At 44.0% G+C, this 22188-nt stretch overlaps 1 protein-coding gene across 3 annotated transcripts in view; it reads right to left on the bottom strand.

Annotated features, from left to right (window-relative positions):
• eva1ba (eva-1 homolog Ba (C. elegans)) overlaps positions 1-22188 on the bottom strand; it is a 94062-nt gene that overhangs the window by 20671 nt on the left and 51203 nt on the right. The window lies entirely within an intron of this gene.

Genomic DNA, 22188 nt, shown 5'->3' with positions numbered 1-22188 from the left:
CTTTGAACTGTCTTAACAAAGACTTAAAAATCAGTGTTTAATGGGTTTCAGTGCTACCAAGGTCTCATCTGATGTCCATTTCCAGCAATTCACAGCAACTGAAAGACTCAAATCCCACCTCCCCACTCCATATCTTCCTGACATACAGGTTGGTGTTGGCAGTTGGAGAGAATCAGGGACATAGACAATCTCTCTAGGGTCACATACCATTCCATCCTCCCCAAAGGGTCCATTGGCAAAACAAAATCCAGAACAATCCTTGTTTGGGATACTTTCACAACCTTTTAAATGTTTAAACCATGTTGCCCAACATAAATTATTGGGTTGCCAATTCTGCTTGACCATATTCCAGAAGGATCATCACGTGGTCACAAAGCTCCGACCTCTGCCTTCTGCCATTGGTCACCTAACAACTATCCTCAGAATGTGTTACCTTCATCCAAGCAGAAATAATCAATAGCATCCTTGTTTCACTCATTCATTCACGGGATAAGGGCGTAACTGGCTAGGCCAGTATTTCTTGCCCATTCCTAATTGCTCAGTGGGCAATTAAGAGTCAATAACATTGCCATGGGTCTGGAGTCACATATAGGCCAGACCAGGTAAGGATGTCACTTTCCTTCCTTAAGGACATTTGTGAACCAGATGCGTTTTTCTGAAAATCAAAATTGGATTAGTAGACATTAGACTCTTAATCCCAGATTTTCACTGAATTCAAATTCCACTACCTGCTTTGGCAGGATTTGAACCGGGGCTGTGAGTACATTATCTGGGTCTCTGGGTTAACACTCCAGGAATAATACACCAGGCCATCACCTCCCCTTAATTGGATGATTCACAATTGTCAGTAAATTTGCTATTTTTTTTTGTCTATCTCCAATATTGATTCAAATCTCCCTCCCATAATCTTCTCAGTGTCAAGGAGGTCACCTGAGTTGTTGATCCTATCGAAGTCTCCATGGGCAGTGACCTTTGTCCTCCCGAGGTGGGACAAAACTGATTCACTCAAAAGGCTGTGGAATCTTTGAGACAGTCATGGAAGAGACATGCCATCAAAAATGCAGAAGCATTCATGGGACCACTCAGGAAATCTTCCAATTTGGTCAATATACCATGTTGTCCTCCAGAAGTTAGATTATTTTAGACAAAGTCCAGTTATATATATTTTAGTTAGAAATTTATTTCAAATAACCATCCACCATAAGACTACCAAACCTCTGGCCGACTTGCCCTTATGTATAATAAATATTTTTAAGCAACCCGTTCACTCATCGCTGGAGCTGGTGGGACTTGAACCTAAGTCTTCTAGCTCAGAGATATGGAAACTTTCACAGCACTACAAAAGCCCTCTAAATTGTACACATTTCTTAACTAATTATTTCACAACACTTGTCTACTTTTAACCCCAGGGATTTGCCATCCTAGTAACAGGATTAGGTGCGAACACACCACATGCCTGCATGTTATAATGCACACTGCCTAAGAATAATGTGCATTCATGCTTGTTACAACTTGCATTGTGCCAAGTCATTGGAAGCTTTTAAAAGTGACCAAAAAATTACATCGGTTTCATTATCGCCCTGCTTTTATCTCCGTTCCATCGATTCTGGCATCAACCTTTGCGTTTCCAAATCATCATTTTTCAGTGTGTCTGGACTACAGCACTATGTAGTCACAGTCAAACCTAATCCCTCCCTTCCTCACAGACACCTCACACTGCTGTGAGTCCAGCTAATCGTACTAGTAGACAAGTCAGATCCCAAAATGAAACAGGACTCAATTCCAGAATCCAACCTGCCTCAGTCGATCACATGTAATTTTTGTCTAGTTTGCTAATGTGGTGGGTACCCTGAACTGAAACATGTTCACATGAGGCTGCAGATGTGCTTTAACAACAGAACATAGGTTTGTTACCCAAAAAAAAAGGGAAGGATACCTGCTGTCTCTATGGATTCATACACCAATCCAATCCCACACCAGCCTGGTAGATTCTTAACTGTCGCACTGAAGCTGCCCAGCTAACCATCAGTTCAGGGAAAGAAATTTGATGGTAGTTTTACCAACAATGTCAACTTCCCAAGAATTGGAAATAGCTCAAAGTGATATGCACATCTTTGTAAACTCGAAAGAATGAATTTCAGCAGTAAAAGCTTTTCTCACTACAACTGAATGACGTAAGGCTCCAGGGTCTGAGCATGAAAAATAGAAGTGTAATAACAGAGATATGCTAACAATTCTAAAGGAACATAGGTCTGCAATGTCCTGTTCTACAGTAAATGAACTCATTTCTTTCTATTCTCTGTAAATGCCCAGCGGTCTTTATAGAATGTAATTCCCAATTCCCCAGCTCCAGGCTTAAGTGATGGATTGCAGAATTCTTGGCAGGAGAGAAGAGGTACAAATATTTCCCATCATGTCTTTAACCTCTCAGCAAAATATTCAGGGGGCTGATTTCCAAATCAAACAGTTGCTACTGAGTCCTCTGAGAAAGCGGGTAGGGGGTTGGAAAGGAATGATGTTCAGAGAAGGGCAATTGTCAATGTGTAGTAAGTGTGTTTATTAACACTCACCAGATGGAATCAGTTCAATGTCTAGTGGTGTTGCTTTCCATGATTAGCTTTTAACACCATTTGAAGAATGGATGTGGTGGGGTGTGGGAAATAAAACACCTTAAGTAACCTTCAGTTCTATTGTATAAAAGCAAAATACTGCAAAGGCTGGAAATGTGAAATTAGAGGAAAGTGCAAGAGAAACTCAGCAGGTTCTGCAGCATCTGTGGAGAGAGACAGACGGGGGGGGGGGGGGTACGAGACTGAGGAGAGACAGAACTGGAGAGTGAAAAAAAACGAGGTAAAAACAATGACTGCAGATGCTGGAAACCAGATTCTGGATTAGTGGTGCTGGAAGAGCACAGCAATTCAGCCAGCATCCGAGGACAGGCAAAATCCGAGGACAGGCAAAATCGATGTTTCGGGCAAAAGCCCTTCATCAGGAATAAAGGCAGAGAGCCTGAAGCATGCAGAGATAAGGTAGAGGAGGGTGGGGGTGGGGAGAGAGTAGCATAGAGTACAATAGGTCAGTGGGGGAGGAGATGAAGGTGATAGGTCAGGGAGGAGAGGGTGGAGTGGATAGGTGGAAAAGGAACTGGGCAGGTCGGACAAGTCCGGACAAGACAAGGGGACAGTGTTGAGCTGGAGGTTAGAAACTAGGAGGTGGGGGAAGGGGAAATGAGGAAGCTGTTGAAGTCCACATTGATGCCCTGGGGTTGAAGTGTTCCAAGGCGGAAGATGAGGCGTTCTTCTTCCATGCGTCTGGTGGTGAGGGAGCGGCAGTGGAGGAGGCCCAGCACCTCCATATCCTCGGCAGAGTGGGAGGGGGAGTTGAAATGTTGGGCCACAGGGCGGTTTGGTTGATTGGTGCGGGTGTCTCGGAGATGTTCCCTAAAGCGCTCTGCTAGGAGTACCCTTCCACAGACATTCTCATTCGTTTGGCTGAACTGGTCCTCACCCTTAACAATTTCTCCTTTGAATCCTCCCACTTCCTCCAGACCAAAGGGGTAGCCATGGGCACACGTATGGGCCCCAGCTATGCCTGTCTCTTTGTTGGCTACGTAGAGCAGTTGATCTTCCGTAATTACACCAGCACCACTCCCCACCTCTTCCTCCGCTACATTGATGACTGCATTGGCGCCACCTCGTGCTCCCGCGAGGAGGTTGAGCAATTCATCAACTTCACCAACACATTCCACACTGATCTTAAATTTACCTGGACCATCTCTAACACCTCCCTCCCCTTCCTGGACCTCTCCATCTCCATCAGTGACGACCGACTTGACATTGACATTTTCTACAAACCCACCAACTCCCACAGCTACCTGGATTACACCTCTTCCCCCCCTACCTCCTGCAAAAATGCCATCCCGTATTCCCAATTCCTCCGCCTCCGCCGTATCTGCTCCTAGGAGGACCAGTTCCACCATAGAACACACCAGATGGCCTCCTTCTTTAGAGACCCCAATTTCCCTTCCCACGTGGTTAAAGATGCCCTCCAACGCATCTCGTCCACATCCCGCACCTCCGCCCTCAGACCCAACTCCTCCAACCGCAACAAGGACAGAACGCCCCTGGTGCTCACCTTCCACCCTACCAACCTTCGCATAAACCAAATCATCCATCGACATTTCCGCCACCTCCAAACAGACCCCACCACCAGGGATATATTTCCCTCCCCATCCCTCTCCGCCTTCCGCAAAGACCGTTCCCTCCGTGACTACCTGGTCAGGTCCACGCCCCCCTACAACCCACCCTCCCATCCTGGCACTTTTCCCTGCCACCGCAGGAACTGTAAAACCTGTGCCCACACCTCCTCCCTCACCTCTATCCAAGGCCCTAAAGGAGCCTTCCACATCCAAAGTTTTACCTGCACATCCACTAATATAATTTATTGTATCCGTTGCTCCCGATGCGGTCTCCTCTACATCGGGGAGACGGGGCGCCTCCTAGCAGAGCGCTTTAGGGAACATCTCCGAGACACCCGCACCAATCAACCAAACCGCCCCGTGGCCCAACATTTCAACTCCCCCTCCCACTCTGCCGAGGATATGGAGGTGCTGGGCCTCCTCCACCGCCGCTCCCTCACCACCAGACGCATGGAAGAAGAACGCCTCATCTTCCGCCTCGGAACACTTCAACCCCAGGGCATCAATGTGGACTTCAACAGCTTCCTCATTTCCCCTTCCCCCACCTCATCCTAGTTTCTAACCTCCAGCTCAACACTGTCCCCTTCTCTTGTCCGGACTTGTCCGACCTGCCCAGCTCCTTTTCCACCTATCCACTCCACCCTCTCCTCCCTGACCTATCACTTTCATCTCCTCCCCCACTGACCTATTGTACTCTATGCTACTCTCTCCCCACCCCCACCCTCCTCTAGCTTATCTCTCCACGCTTCAGGCTCTCTGCCTTTATTCCTGATGAAGGGCTTTTGCCAGAAACGTCGATTTTGCCTGTCCTCGGATGCTGCCTGAATTGCTGTGCTCTTCCAGCACCACTAATCCAGAACTGGAGAGTGAACAAGGCCAGAGCAAGCACACAAGTGCACAGGTAAGATATAAAATTAATATTGAGAGTCCAGTGGGTTGGCATACTAGCCTTGAAATGTTAATTCTGTTTCTTTCTACCCGACCTACTGAGTCCCTTTGTTTTTATCTCAGTTCCACCAATGCTGGCATCAATTGTTGCATTTCCAAATCACCATTTTTCAGGGTGTGTGTCTGAACTACAGCACTATGTGGGGTTAGTGACAATCACCATTAAACCTAATCCCTCCCTACCTTAGAGACACCTCCTAATGCTGTGATCCCAGCTGATGGTACTACTGGACAAGTCAGATCCCATAATGAAGCATGACTCAATTCCAGAATCAAACCCAACCTATTTTTCTCCTTAGTCTTTTAGCTGTGTTTATCTTTGCCATGTGAGAAAATATTGTACACTTTTCACTGTCCTCCTGCACCTGAGTACACGTGGCAATAAAATTTAAACCTAAATCCAACTGACTCCTTCCAATTTTTATTCTTGAACTGTAGGAATATGGATGCCATCAGAAGCTGAAAGAAATTTATGATCCTTTCATAATTTTCTTGGCCTGAGTTTCTTGAATTCTAACAACCTGATGATTACTGTCGCAAACTCTCCTGGTTTGGAAACTTCGTAATCTAGAAAAATACACTGCTGCTGTAGTGACTGAACTCGGTCCTTCGACTAAGTGAGGAACTAAATTCTGAATTCAGCTTTTGATTCTTCTCAGCTAAAAGCTCGAGTCTCTGCCCTGAAGTCAAAACAATACTAATGGCTTAATGTGATTACACTGTCTGCCATAAACCTCAAAGTATAAACTTTTTATTCCATGAACACACTTGAATTCTCTTGATCCCTAGATTGAAGTTGCATCTCCTTAAAACTGGTGCATTTAGTTTCAGAATGACTTTGACCTTTTCTCTCCTTAACAGCACTACCTCACAGCCATATGCCTCTCTTTGTAAAACAAACCAACTTTCAAAAACGGTGATATATTTTACACACCTTTCCCCACAGTGCACACTTTCCATCAATGTTCACTGAACAATAAATCAGCAACAGGAACCTTCCTTGGTTCCATCCCCAATGATGCCACATCTGGCATCCACTCTGGTAAAGGTCACAACCCCAACACAGTCAAGGTTGAATCCTTGGGAGCAATGGAGCCAGCAAATGGCCCCATGAATGGAGTCTGACCTAACGTTACCATCTACTTCGATTGCAAAAAATTACAGTGGAATCTCATTTCAACCAACACTGGTTGAGGGTTGAAGTGTGGCAAGGTTCGAGGTGGTTGTTTGTCCTTTCATGATAAATGCCAGGAGATGGCACTGCCAATTCTGTATTCAAGAAAAGGCACTTGTGCCCATTTTCCCACTCTCGCTCTATTGACAAGATAAGGATTCTCCCAGTAACTATAAACTCAAAGAATTATGAAATCGGAGAATCATGCCTCAATGAGGTGATCATTGACTGTTTTATAAGCGCAAATAGTCAAACAATGTGGAAAAATTAATCCTTGTTTTTAAATAATACAATGATTTCTCTGTTGGTTTTCTGGTAGTAGGGATCAAACTGAGAGACTTGAGATAATTCTGGAGGTAACTTATGTTATTAAAACAGCCAACCTCTTGACAGAGACCTGCGTTTGCAAATAAAAAGGGAAGTTTTAACCATCCTAGTTCCTCCTGATGTGAAGCCTGGAGTCTCACTGCATGTACATCATACACATAATTAGCCAGCAACTCAAACCTGCCCAAAGCCCGAATTAAAAGCATTTGGCTGAGATTATACTGGAAAAAAAACAACAGGAAGAAGTTATTATAAGCGAACCTTTTGACCCAGTCTGAGCCACATCCTTGAAGTGCTCTCGGATACCAATTAAGTCTCAATTGCTTCTCACACAGGGAATATCCTGGGAAGTATAGGAAGGCCTGAACATATCTTAGTTTTGTTATGGAAAAATACTTTAATAAGGAATGGATTGTTTCAGGCCCATGGGCCTGTTCAGAACCATTTGCCTGAATAGAAAAAAAAAAATCAGGTGTGCAAATGAGAAACGGTTTCCATTTTGTTTCAGAAATGGAACCATCCTTTCTCTATTAGGCCCAGGCTGCAGGGGTAACACATGTTTGAAACAGCTACTTAAAAGACAGTGACAGTGACTGAATAATGAATTTCTTGGTTATTTTTAGTACATTGTGAGGTAATCTCCAAAATAATTGACCATGGATCCAGGGTTGGTGTCATTTCTCATGCTCATCTGTGACCGGGGTTCTTCTTGTAGAAGTCAGCTGGCCTGGAAGGGTTAACTATCAAACTTTGGGTTATCTCCATCCCCTAAGATGATCCCTGGTTGGGAAGGATTGTCTTATGAGCAAAGGCTAAAGAGAGTGGGACTCTACTCGCGAGGAGAATGTAACAATGATCTCATTGTAACATATCAAATTCCTAAGGGGATTGATAGGTAAATACAGAGAGGATGCGTCCCCCCTCATAGGAGAGTCTAAGATCAGAAGACAGTCTCAGAATAAAGGGATGCCAATTTAAGACTTGAGATCAGGGAGAATTCCTTTACTCAGAAGGTGGAATGTCTTTGGAACTCCTTGCCACAGAGAGCTGTGGGGGCAGAGTCCTTGCTTATATTTAAGACCAAGATATATAAATTCTTGATCAGTAGGAAAATCATGGGTTATGGGGAAAACGCAGGAAAGTGGACATGAGGAATGTTGGACCCTAGTGAATGGCAGGACAAGCTCGTAGGGCTAAATGATCTACAGTTCCAATTTGTCATGGCCTTCTATATAAATGACTATATCTGGGTGGAGCTATGTAGTCTGCAGTTAGGACCCTGTAGTCTGTAATTATGTAGTTTAGAGTTTGCCACCACCTCATAGTTACAGTATTATTTATGATTTGGAGATGCCGGTGTTGGACTGGGGTGTACAAAGTTCAAAATCACAACACCAGGTTATAGTCCAACAGGTTTAATTGGAAGCACTAGCTTTCGGAGCACTGCTCCTTCGTCAGGTTGTTGATGAAGATGATGTTGCACAGAATGGGCCACGTTACATTTTTGAGGAAGCTTTATTCTGGAATATGGATGCTCATTACTTGACCTGCAAGGCCTTGATACCAACAGACACAAAATATTTTGTTCCTCAGTGCTGACTACCCTGCACTTGGCAAGCACAGCAAAAAAGGTCACCTCCTTTAGCACAGTACAACAATACAAAAGGGAGCAGGGCAATGACCAGGGTGCGCAAAGAATAGAGGGGCAGGTGAATGGTGGAAGCGAGGGTGGACTGAAAAGACAGGATTGGGGGAAGCATGGTGGCTCAGTGGTTAGCACTGCTACCTCACAGCGCCAGGGACCTGGGTTCGAATCCAGCCTTGGGAGACTGTGTGGAGTTTGCACATTCTCCCAGTGTCTGCATGGACTTCCTCCAGATAATCCAGTTTTCTCCCACAGTCCAAAAGATGTGCAGGTTAAAGTGGATTGGCCATGCTACATTGCCCATGGTGTCCAGAGATTTGCAGGCTAGGTGGGTCGGTGATGACAAATGTGGGGTTATGAGGACAGGGTGGGACAGCGGGTCTGGGTGGAATGATGTTTGGAGGGTTGGTGCGGACTCAATGGGCTGAACAGCCTCTGTCTGCACTGTAGGATTCGACAACTCTAATTGTCACATATCAGGGAGAGGAATCAGATCCAGGTCAGAATGGATACAGAACAGGGTTAAATAGATTATAGCTCAGAGGATGTACTGGGGTCAACAGTCCAGGACTGCACATTGACAAGGCTGCAATATACCAAATGGATTGGGTTTAAGCAAATCTCAGAATACTGGAAGAGGCAATATATCATTTTTGTTTAAGAAAAACAGACTGACATCTCTCTGTGGTTTTTTTGTGGAATGTAACCACTGCAATGTATGGAATTTTGTTTTTATTTAAAAAAAAGGTTAACTCCACACACACTACTTCATATGCCAGGTTTTACATCGAATGAATACATTAATGGTCAAGAAAATTTTAGGAACTTTGAAAGACAGTTGGTTTGCAGCTATTTCTCTTATTGAATTTATAAAACAGCCTTCAACAGGAAACGGTGTAAAGGACAGAGAAAGAAGGGGGTATTGACGTGTTAAATTTGTATCCTGGGGTGTCTCAGCAGCTCAGCCCCACTGCAGAGCAAAGTAGACGACTCTGTGCAGTTTCTTGCTGCTTAAAGTGATAACATTAGCTGACTAGTAAAAGGGCACCCAGACTTGGTGACTGTGAGGTGATGAGGAAAATTCCTGGCCCCAACTGTCTTGTCAAAATGAGCATTGTACATTAACTGAAGAACTGTGAAGACTTGTCATGATTGAGTGATGCACCAGGCACTATTGATCCCTTTTCAACCCTAGATCAACAGGCTGTACTTGTGACCCTACAGTCAGACAATCACTGGTTCAAATCCCCATTCAAAGACCTGAGCTCAGAATCTAGATAGACACTCAGCGCTCTCCTGATAGCATGCTGCACCATTGGAAGCGCAGTCTTTTTGGACAAGATGTTCTGAAGAAGGGTCCATGGACTAAAACGTTAACTCTAATCTCGCTCCATCAACCTTGCTGAACTTTTCCAACAATTCCTGTTTTTGTTCCTGATTTCCAGCATCTGCAGTTCTTTCGGTTTTTTTTAATTTAAGATGTGAAATCCTCTGCCCACACTGAGTTAATATATTTTTTTAAAAATCCATGACGGTGGCTCAGTGGTTAGCACTGCTGCCTCTCAGCGCCAGGGACCCAGGTTCGATTCCAGCCTCTACCCACGTCTGCGTGGGTTTCCTCTGGGTGCTCCAGTTTCCTCCCACTGTCCAAAGATGTGCAAGTCAGGTGAATTGGCAATGCTTAATTGCCCATCGTGTTAGGTGCATTAGTCAGAGGGGAATGGGTTTGGGTGGGTTGCTCTTCGGAGGGTCGGTGTGGGCCTGTTTCCACACTGTAGGGAATCTACTATAATCTAAACATTTCAAAAAGGTGCAGGAGAGTGCTCCCTGGTGTTCTGATGTTTATTAATCCATCAGCAAACATCACTAAAAATAGATGATCTGGTCATTAGCACATCGTTGTTAGTGGGAGTTGGCTGCATCCAAATTGGCTGCTACTTATCCTTCATTATAAACTGTGACTATGCTGTGATATTGCACGTATCTCTGATCAAGCAAGTCCCACTAAGAGAGCGTTAACTGATAACATCAGGATGATGGTATATGATATTCATGCAAAGATATCATTTTGAATAGCTCATTCTGCAGCTTATTAGAATCCCTACGGTGTGGAAACAGGCCATTTGGCCCATCAAATCCCTCTAACAGCATTGACCCTCTAACAGCATTCCACCGAAACCCAGCTCTCCACATTATCCCCATAATTCTGCTTTTCCCATGGTTATCCACCTTGCCTGCATGCCCCTGAACACTAGGGGGCAATTTTGCATGTCCAATCTATCTAACCTGCATATCTTTGGACTGTGGGAGGAAACTGGACCACCCGGAGGAAACCAGCATAGACACAGGGAGAATAGGCAAATACCAGAGAGACAATCACCAGGAGGCTGGAATCGAACCCAGGACCCCTGGCACTGTGAGGGTGCAGTACTAACCATCATGTTGCCCCTTAAGCCATCGACAAAGACAGTTTGTTAACCAGCTTGAGCCCAGACTATCCCAGTGGCTGTGACTGAGCTGCAATGTATTTAATTGCTCTGTGAATAAACATTTTCTCAGTAAGAATCCAGCTATCAGTGCCAACCTAATAACCCAAGTGAAATCATCATGAGGGCAACTTGGCAGCTGCTAATGTACTGTATTAGAAGAACTTTCTAGAAGAGTGCTCAGTAGCTAGTGCTCCAAAACAAAAAAAGATTTTACTTAACTCTGCGCGACCTTTGTCATCATGGCAGCTCAATCGCTGATTCTCGGACAGAGCTGAGCAATAATCAAAGTATTTTAACTAATTTCTCAGCACTGTACCCCCTCAGAGAACGGATGATCTTGGGATATACCCTGATCAGTAAGAATGCCATTGACTAACCTGCCAGTTACATTCTGGCACAACAGACCCACTAATTAAAAAAAAAGTTCCTGAATAGATCCACACCTGATCGACAAAAGCTGTCAGCACTTTTAAAGCAAAACCTAATTGTACTGCAGCAGTGGTTGCCAACAAAACGTGAACAAGACAGCCAGTGACATGCTCAATGTTTGTGAGGCTCTCCACTGTCAAATCATCTCTCAAGATCTGTCATCTTAGTTTTTAGGAACCGATATGAAATGCAAAGAATCTGTGCAAGACTTCATTTTGTTTTTCACATTTAGCGCAAACAGCGGCAGCTTTAAGTCCCATTCAAGTCAATGAGACTGCAATCCACAGCCACTGATTTACTAGACTGTATCCAGTTACAACAGGTTCTCTTTCAGTTTAGTGAGAAGAAAATTAACTTACAGCTTTGGCTACAGTTTAATCAGTGCAGCATATTTTAGTTTCTACCAACAGTTCTGTAAGTAAGTGTGATACAGCAAACATATAACATACAAACCATATGTTGTGTAAAATTCACAACATGGATTGGTAAGCTCCTGACCTGGGAACAACGTTCCGATTATTCAAACAAACAAAAAAAAAAATGACAGTTTACTTCAGTGATGAACAAATAGCTGACCGAGACAAGAAAGCTGTCGATTTCCTCAGATCTCTCTGGCAATTACCCGGACAACCTCAAAAAGAACTTTAAATTCAGTTGAGTTCAAGGTCAGGCCAAACTTGAGAATTCAGAGTTTAATGTCTGAAAGGCAGTAAAACAATTGTCCAGTTTATGAGATGTCGACACAAAAGAGTGGAGTATGACTTCGGTGAGTGGGAACTAGCTGAGAGACTCAGGTAATTAGAAATATGTACAATTTCAATCAACTCAGTCTGAAAACCCACCCTCCGTCAAAGCTAAAGGGTACACTACAGACACGCTATTGAAGATGGGTGTATGTTCAAAGCCACCCATTGTTCCAGGGCAACAATACTTCAAGCTCTTGATTCTACAGCAACAGCAAGTGAGCAAAACCACTCGAGATGCATTTTATCCCATTTACTGAAAGAGTGTCCGTCATTTAATGACTTACGCAAGGCACTGGAGAAAGTCTTACCATGAGGAACATCCAAAGGTGCAGTGCAAAGCTCAATAACAACACGTGAAAAGGGTTCAGCCAAAGTCCAACACAAAAGGATGTTACTAAGGTTACACCTCAAATGCAAACATGTGAATAAAGCTAAGGAAATACCTGTAACCAAGCAACATCCAGATCCTAATCGAACCACACATGGTCAATCTGTCACATCACACTGGTATCATTATTAGAAGAACTGAAATGTACACAGCGATTAAGATTATGCATCCCAGAAAGAGAACATCAAAACAGTTTACAAGCTAACACGGACAGAATTGTTAATGAACTGGTTTTGCTGGTGGCTGCAGACACTGGATTGTGGCTAATGCAGAGTCAAGATGTTGATTTGCTGGGCTCCCCATTTCCTCACCTAGTTTGGAATGGTTTGTTCTTGTACTGAGGACCATTCCCTGAGGTGATCTTTTGGGGGACACCAAACATTCACTCTTCTTGAATACCTAACTGACTCTGTCCCCACCAGAATCTGGATGTAGGTTTGCTCGCTGAGCTGGAAGGTTCATTTCCAGATGTTTCACTACCCTAATAGGTAACACCTTCAGTGGGCCTCCGGGTGAAGCACTGTGGATGACTTCTGCTTTCTATTCATATGTTTGGGTTTCTTTAGGTTGATGATGTCATTTCCTGCTCTTTCTCTCAGCGGGTGGTAGATGGGGTCTAACTCGATGTGTTTGTTGATAGAGTTCTGGTTGGAATGCCATGCTTCTAGGAATTCTCGTGCATGTCTCTGTTTGGCTTGTCCTAGGATGGAGGTGTTATCCCAGTCAAAGTGGTGTTTCCTTCCTTATCTGTATGTAAGGATTCTAGTGAGACAGGGTCATGTCGTTTTGTGGCTAATTGATGTTCATGTAGCCTGGTGGCTAGTTTTCTGCCTGTTTGTCTAATGTCGTGTTTGTTACAGTTCTTGCATGGTATTTTGTAAATGACATTAGTTTTGCTTGTTGTCTGTATAGGATCTTTCAAGTTCATTAGCTGCTGGTGTTGGTGAGTTTGTGGGCTACCATGATGCCAAGGGGTCTGAGTAGTCTGGCAGTCAGTTCCGAGATGTCCTTGATGTAGGGGAGAGTGGATAGGGTTTCTGGATGTGTTTTGTCTGCTTGTTAGTGTTTGTTGCTGAGAAATCAGCGGACTGTGTTCATTGGGTACCCTTTTTTTTTGGAATACTCATTATAGGTGATTTTCCTCTGCTTTCCGCAGTTCCAGGGTCTGTGCACCAAATCCCAGATCCTAATCTACTTACTGAATATCCTCCTTATGTCTTCATTGCTTTTTTAGCCAAATTATTTCAGATCTGTGTCCCTCTCAATCATTGCACCAACAGAAACAGTTTCTCCTTATCTGCTTTGAACAAACCCTTCATAACTTTGAAGCTGCTAACAAATCTCCTGTTAATCTTTGCTTCTCTATGGAAGGCTGCCTAAGCTTTTCCAATCTGTGTATGTGTGACTTAAACTCCTCAGCCTTGGGACAAAGTGTGGTGCCCTGGTTATGCAACTGAGACTGGACCAGTGTTGTCTATGAGTTTAACATAAGCCCTTCACTCTTGCTGTCTATCCCACTATTAATAGAGCCTAGTGCTATTAATATGCTTTATTAGAAATAGAAATAATATAAAAACTGTATTTTCCTTGCAAGCTTTGGATTCAGACATCAAGAGCCTTCGTAAACCTGGACAATTGCTCTCAATGTTCACTGGCCCTACCTCATCCCTATTACTGGTGACCCAACCACTTTTGAATATTGAGACTGTAGAGATACACGTTCTAAACTATTCAAATTATGTTTGAGTTTGAGTTTAATGGTATGAATGGTATGGTGTGTGTATGTACACGTGTGTGTGTGTATACACACGCGTGTGTGTGTACATGTGTACATGTGTGTGTTAGCCAGTGTACGCAAATCAATACAAGTGTCACGAACAGGTATATAAACTAAACCACTGTTGGAACTGTCACAGGACAAGGGGTTAGAAGCCATTCCACAGTTACATACAGCCTTGTTTAGAGTTTGGATTGAAATGAACATTTGTACAAATGTCTGTCCCAGTTTGCCATAGTCACGTGATCTCTACCTTGAGGTCGGTGTAGCTCGGCTGTCCGGAAGGTTGGTTTGCGAAGCAGTGTGACGCTAACAGTGTGGGTTCAATTCCCATCACCGGCTGAGGTTTCCATGAAGGACTCTCCTTCTCAACCTTGACACTCACCTGGGGTATGGTGGCCCTCAGGTTAAATCATGACCAGTTGTCTCTCTAATGAGAAGGGAGCCCTATGGTCTAGGAAGACAATGGCGGCATGTTCACTTCAATAAAGTCCTTGTATTGAACATACTGTTGTACTGTGGAACCAAAGCATGGTGTCAGTGGAGGCACGGGAAGTGATGGCTGCAGAGTCATAAGAATGCATAGCTTGCACAGAGATACGTAGAGCTGAGAGCTGCCAGCAGAAAAACAGAGATCTACAAAGCAAGCTGCAGTGAAAACATTGCACAATAGGACTGTGGATTTCCCCATTCTGTTGCTATTCAAATTACTGGGAATAAATGAGGCAAAAACTGGGAATTCTTCCACTTAATGGCAGAACTACGCAATAGTTATGAACTTGTTGAGCAAATGAAACAAGTACAAGTCATGACACTTTTATCATCGTTGGGAAGAGATTATTGCAAAGTATATTTCACATTGACTCTCCCTGAAGAACGTAAAAACACACATGGTAGAATTTTTCAAAGCTTTGAAGATACGCTTTTAGCCACAAGTAAACATTACATATGATCGGTGCATATTCAATATCTGGAACCAAGTGGAGCAAAAGTCCATTGATCAATACTTAATGTCATTAACCTAGCTTGCAGAAACCTGTGAATTTAAACAATTTTAAAAATGACCTAATTAAAAACACAATGATCTTAGACACAAGGTGATCCTACCATGACAGTATGATTGCTAAAGGAATGAAATCTGACTCTCAAAGTTATAAAGGTGTGCAGAATCTCTGAGCTTGTAAATCAACAGCTACAGCACATACACTGGGAAATAGGTGAGTCTGTCCACAATGCAGAGAAGCCGATCAAGTATGAGCATGAACATGACCTTCATCTTACAACATGCAGCAAAATGGAAAAAAGCAACAAGTATCCACAGAGAAGAAAGCAAGACTGAAGGTCGAGTTGCAGATATTCTGGTGGTCCAACCGGAAATAATGGTGTTTAACAGTAAGCAGTGAAACTGTTTTGCATGAAAAAGTGTTCAGTTAGAAAAGGACAAACAAGCCTTTCGAGACAATTGCTACAAAGATGACAATGATTCAGATGAATCAAGCCTGGCTACTACAGAGGGTTCAAATGATTCACTTAACACTTTACAGCAGGTTGGTAACTTCAAATCTAAAGGACACAAATGGCTTGTAACTGTTGTGAAGACGACAGTAGGATGACAGCATCAAGTGAATGAGATACCAAATAGAGCCTAATTTTTCCTGCAATATTATGAGCTTCGCAGGGTAAGGTTATACCAAATAGCAAACCAAAATTGAAACCCTCAAAAGCTGAAGTTGAGACTCTATGATAGAACAATGTTCACTCCAAAGAGGACAAATTAACCTGACAGAAGATGGAAATCCAGATATTGAACACAAAGCTGAGGCTATTCATTTCTAGTAGAAGTTTAAAAACTCAGACTAATAACCCTAAGTGCTGCAGAAGAGATTGACAGTACTTCACAGGCTGATTGAGACAGACAGACAGACAAACAATGCAAGACAACGAGGGTCTGACTGCAGGAACATGGTAGAGTCCTGATAGTGAAGCCCCAGAATGAAAATGATCACCTTGTCTGACACAGCCAATGGAACTGAAGGAAAGGGGTGTCAAAGGCAGCAACAAACCTGCAGTCAGCCAAAAGGATTTTGAAGCAAAAGCCGACAGCCACGTGTATCCCATCACTTTAAAGATTGTGTGTGTAAATAAACAGAAGAAGGTGGGGATGAGCTGAAATCACAAACAGTTGCTAACAGTACTTGTACATAGTTGGAAACTTAGGTAACGCAAAGTCCTTATGTTAATGTACACAATTGTTTTGGATCAAAAGGGATGGTTGGATTGAAAAGTAAAGTAATCTGTGCAAATGTCTGTCCTAGTCTGCTGTAGTCATGTGACCTCCATCATGAGACAGACAGACAGACAGACACACACACATACACGCGCACACCCACACACAGAGTAAGCACACTGCATGTTTACTTTAATAATGTCCTTGTGTTGACACACTGCTGTGTTGAAGAGTTCAAGCAAACCTACTATGTGCAGCCTGGGCAACACACCCTCACAAAGGTGGATCAGCCTTGAGGACAGTGCAGTATATTATTGGGGCTCCAAGGGTTGATTCATGAGGTGAGATTACAGGCAGTTCTCCCATAACACCGTAGTTGTGTTCCAGCAAAACCTCGAAAATCGCTTAATAAAAGTAATGAGGCCTACGGGAAAAGGGGGGGGGGGGGGGGTTTGGGGCAGACAGTAAAACAATATCGCTCAAAAATCACCCAAAAGCCTAAGGCAAAGTATAGCACAGCCTGAACAAAGGTTTAAATCATATTTATTAATGAAACAAATGTAAAATTTAACACAACACATTTAAACAATGTAAGAAAGCTGCTCTCTGTACAGTACCTTCCACAGAAAGCTGCTCTGTCAGCAGCTGACATCAACGGGTGCGCAGAAGGAGTGTGCGAAACAATTGCCGATAGAATCGTGCTATTGCAACAGAGATAAGCGTTTTTGAAAATACCGTTCCTATTTCTTCAGCAATGTTATAGCCAAATCGTGTTGCCGAAACACACTTTATTCCAGAACTACCTGTATACTAAAGTAGGATTGCGGTCCCTGGAATTTTGATAGTAAGGGGATGGTATGATCGATAAAGTATTTGGGAGAAGAATTTGTTTCGATAGAAAATATTGCTGCTGGTTGGTAAGTCAAAGACAAGGGCTAACGGCCTAGAAGTTAGAGAAACACCTTTCAGGATTGAAGTTTAGTAACACTTCCACCAAGGCTGCTAGAAGTTTCAAAGTTTCTTGATGCCGGGTCAATTGTTACCTTTATTAAACTCAGTTTTAAAGTTTTGTTAAAAGGTAATTAAAGATTCAGGCACAAGGCAGTTAGATGGGGTAAATCAGCCAAGTTCTTACAGACTCTGGATTAGTGGTGCTGGAAGAGCACAACAATTCAGGCAGCATCCAAGGAGCTTCGAAATCGACGTTTCGGGCAAAAGCCCTTCATCAGGAAGTTCTTACAGACTGACAGACCAGGTCCGAGCGATCTCTCGTACCTATACTGCTGTTTTGTTAGATTAGATTTTTTTTTTTCAGCATTAGATTAGATTACATTACAGTGTGGAAACAGGCCCTTCGGCCCAACAAGATCACACCGACCCGCCGAAGCGCAACCCACCCATACCCCTACATTTACCCCTTACCTAACACTGCGGGCAATTTAGCATGGCCAATTCACCTGGCCTGCACATCTTTGGACTGTGGGAGGAAACCGGAGCACCCGGAGGAAACCCACGCAGACACGGGGAGAACGTGCAAACTCCACACAGTCAGTCGCCTGAGGCAGGAATTGAACCCGGGTCTCTGGCGCTGTGAGGCAGCAGTGCTAACCACTGTGCCACCGTGCCGCCCGTTCTGGTCAGTTTAACTTTAAGAGCAGTGACATTTGATGTGTCATCAACAGGAGACAAGTCCTAAAAGCTGATTCCGAGGACGACAAATAATAGGATATCACCGACAACTCCTAACGTCTTCTCACCGTCTAGGTTGAACATCATTGAAAATAAAATTTCACCCCACCCCCAACCCAACCCCAACCACTGGAGCCACAAACATGAATCCCTCTAGCTCTCCAGCAGCAAGATCCTGTTGTCACTCTGCCAAGATCGGAATGACCTTACTGTAGTTTCAAATTCTTAAGGACAACCTGACCAAGAATACGATTTGCACACTATTGACACGGCCGTGGTTAGTACAGGGAGTTCAAGAGAACAGCTGTTACTCCTTATATTTACACTTTGAAGAGAAAAACACTCTGTCTTTGCACAGAACATTCAAATTGATGGGCAAATCATAGCTCCATCTGAATGGCTTCATCTGTCTAGGTCTCTCTTTGTTTCCAAGACGGACAAAGTGTACAAAAGCATCTTTAGTCCTGACACTAAAACTTGGAATTGAGATCAGGTAGAAAGCCAACCTGCTCCAGATCGGTGGTGGTCAGGGAGCTGCTCATTATTTATTCACTCGTGGGTCGTGGGGATCGTTGCCTGGGCCAGTATTTTTATTGCCTGTCCCTAGTCGCCCTTGAGAAGGTGGTGGTGAGCTGCCTTCTTGAACCACTGCAGACCATGTGCTGTAGGTCAACCCATAATGCCCTTAGGGAAGGAATTCCAGGATTTTGATCCAATGGCAATGAAGGAACAGTGATAGCTTTCCATGTCAAGATGGTGGGTGGTTTGGAAGGGAACTTGTGGGCAGTTGTGTTCCTATGTGCCTGCTGCACTTGTCCTTCCAGTTGGAAGTGGAAATGGTCATGGGTTAGGAATATGCTGTCTAAGAAGCATTGGTGAATTTCTGCGTGCATCTTGTAGATGGTACACACTGCTGCTACTGAGTGTCAGTGGTGGAGGGAGTGGATGCTTATGGAGGTGGTGTCAATCAAAATGGCTACTTTGTCTTGGAAGGTGTTTAGCTTCTCGGGTGTTGTTGGAGCTGCACGCATCCCGGGAAGTGGGGAGTATTCCATTACACTCCTGACTTATGCCTTGTAGATGGTGGACAGGGTTTGGGGAGTCAGGAGGGGAGTTACTCATTGCAGTATCCTAGTCCCTTACCTGCCCTTATAGCCATTGCCTTTTCCGGCGAGTTCAGTCAATAGTAACCCTGCTGGGGCATGGCAAGTTCTGGATCAGAAGTCTTTAGTAGTTTTGGCAGAATGTTGTTAGGATCCATAGCCTTTGCAGTACCCAGTATCTTCAACCATTTCTTGATATCACATGGAGTGAATTGAATTGGCTGAAGACCAGTATCTGTAATGTTGGGTACCACTGGGGGAGGCCAAGATGGATCACCCACTCTGCACTTCTCGCTGAAGATTGCTGAGAATACTTCAGCCTTAACTTTTGTAATGATGTGCTGGGCTCTTCAACCTCCTGGACGGAGAAATCTGTGGAGACGCCTCCTCCTTAACTGTCCACCACCATTCATGACTGGATGTGACAGGACTGCAGAGCTTGGATCTGAACCATTGGTTGTGGGATTGCTTAAGTCAGTCTATCACCAACTGCTTATGTGATTTGTCATACAAGTTTGGTAGCTTCATTAGGTTGGCACCTCATCTTCAGATATGCCTGGTACTGTTCCTGGCATGCACTCGTACACTGTCCATTGAACCAGGGTTGATCCCCTGGCTTGATGGTAGTAGTTGAGTGGGGGATATGCTGGGCCATGATGTTACAGATTGTGTGCTGGAGTACAATTCTGCTACTGTTGATGGCCCATAGCACCTCTCGCATGCCCAGTCTTGAGTTACTAGATCTGTTTGAAGTCTGTTTTATTTAACACAGTGAAGATGGGACTTAGTCTCCACAAGGACTGTATGATGGTCATTCTTATTCATTCTGTCATGACAGATGCATCTGTAGCCAGGAGAATGGTAAGAATGAAGTCAAGTAGGTTTTTCCCTCACCATCTGCCGTAGACCCAGCCTATGTCCTTTAGGATCCAACCAGCTCGATCAGTATAACTTGATGCTGGACGTTGAAATACCCCACCTAGAGTACATTTTTCACCCTTACCACCCTCAGTGCTTCCTCCAAATATGTTCAACATGGAGGAGTACTGATTCATCAGCCGATAGAAGATGGTACATGGTAATCAGCAGGTTTCCTTGCCCATGTTTAACTTGAAGCCATGAGACTTCATGGGGTCCAGAGTCAATGTTGAAGATACCCAGGATAACTCCCTCCCTACTGTATAACACTGTGTCGCCATCTCTGCTGGGTATGTCCGGCCAGTGGGACAGGACATATCCAGGGATGGTGATGGGGTGTCTGAGACATTGTCTGCAAGTTATGATTCCGTGAGTATCACTTTATTGCTTGACCAGTCAGTGAGACAGCTCTCCCAATTTTGGCACTAGCCCCCAGATGCTAGTAAAGACGACTTTGAAGGGTCAACAGGGCGGTTTCTGCAGTTGTCTTTGTCAGCACCTGGGTCGATGCCAGGTCGTCCGTCCAGTTTCACTTCTTTGTTGAGACTTTGCAGCAATTGATGCAACTGAGTGGTTTGCAAGGCAATTCAGAGATTATTCGAGAATCAACCACATTGCTGTGGGTCTGGAGCCACATTAGGCCAGACCAGGTGAGAATGGCAAACTTCCTTTCCTGAAGGATATTAGTGAGTGAGCCAGATGGATTTTTCCCCCTAACAATTGGCAAATAGTTTCCATGGTCATCAGGAACTTAATTCCAGATTTTCTTTTATTGAATTGACATTCCACCATTTGCTGTGGTGGGATTTTAACTCAGGCCCTCAGAATATCAGCTGCCTTACTAGATTAATAGTCTAGCGGTAATACCACTAGGCCATCACCTCTCCACAACCTGGAGATCTTCAAATGATGATGATGAAGCTGCCACCCAGAATGTAGTGACACAGTCATGGCTGGTCCATACTAGAGACCTCAGCCATCAAAGGGTAAATGTGTATTTTGGATGTGGACCTTTCTTTTCAAACCTGCTCTTGTTTACCAGTTGGGTAGGCTAACTCTTCCCTGTCTCATCTGGGAGGTAATGTGATTGCAGTACAAGTGGGATCAGGCCTTAAGTAATAATTAATTAGCCACTTAAGACAATAATACCATAAGACATAGGAGTAGAATATAACAGCTATTGTGGTATAGTGATAGTGCCCCTACCCCTGTACCAGGAGGCCCAGGTTCAATTTCCATTGCTCCATGTGGTATGTAATAATAGACTGATTCGAAAAATAGGAGTGGAATTAGGCCATTTGGCCTATGGAGTCCACTCTGCCCTTCAATCATGGCTAATAGGTTTCTCAACCTCAATTTCCTGCCTTTGCCCTGTAACCTTTGAACGCCTTACCAAGCCAAATAGGTGATTGAAGAAAGAATTATGGTGGATGGCTTGAAACACTTTGGAAGAGGGTTGAGCCAAATTCCAGGAAAGGCATAAGCAAAGGGCCTGTGCTGTTCAATTACCCATGCTTCTGATTTGGAAGGTGGGGAGTCAGTTCTGTCCAGGCACTTCAGCAGATATCTAAACTGACGCCCAGTGCAAGGCTTTAGAGCACTCTACCATCTTCCACTTTGTGTGATGGGATCCTTTGGTTTAACCAAAGAAACGTAGCCATGATGTGGAGGAGCCAGTGTTGGACTGGGGTGGACAAAGTTAAAAATCACACAACACAAGGTTATAGTCCAACAGGTTGGACAGAGATCGTAAATGCAGCCACATTACCACATCGTTGTTTGAGGATCTTGCTATGTCTAAATTGACTGCCTCATTTTCAATTAGCAGAAAGTCCAGGCTGCAGATGCTGGAGATTAGAGTCAAAGAGTGAGGTGCTGAAAAAGCACAGCTGGTCAGGCAGCATCCGAGGAGCAGGAGAGTCCACATTTCAGCCATAAGCCCTTCATCATTTCCAATGCCAAATATAGTTTATTCTTCAAAGTAATGAGCTTTGGATAGCCTGAGGTCATGATAGGTGCTGCATCAATGCAGCACCTATTTTTTCCTTTGCACAGATTTTGGTTTGTGCTGACATTATTCTGCTGGGATATAGTTATTGGGGGAGAATATTAGGAGACTGCTTTCAAACT

The sequence above is a fragment of the Chiloscyllium plagiosum genome, unplaced genomic scaffold, assembly GCF_037043375.1.
Source record: "Chiloscyllium plagiosum isolate Xiang-an unplaced genomic scaffold, Cpla_swu_hap1 HiC_scaffold_30, whole genome shotgun sequence".
In the NCBI taxonomy this organism is placed as follows: Eukaryota; Metazoa; Chordata; class Chondrichthyes; order Orectolobiformes; family Hemiscylliidae; genus Chiloscyllium; species Chiloscyllium plagiosum.
The sequence above is the reverse complement of the archived record's forward strand: the minus strand, read 5'-3'. Positions and strand labels throughout refer to the sequence as shown.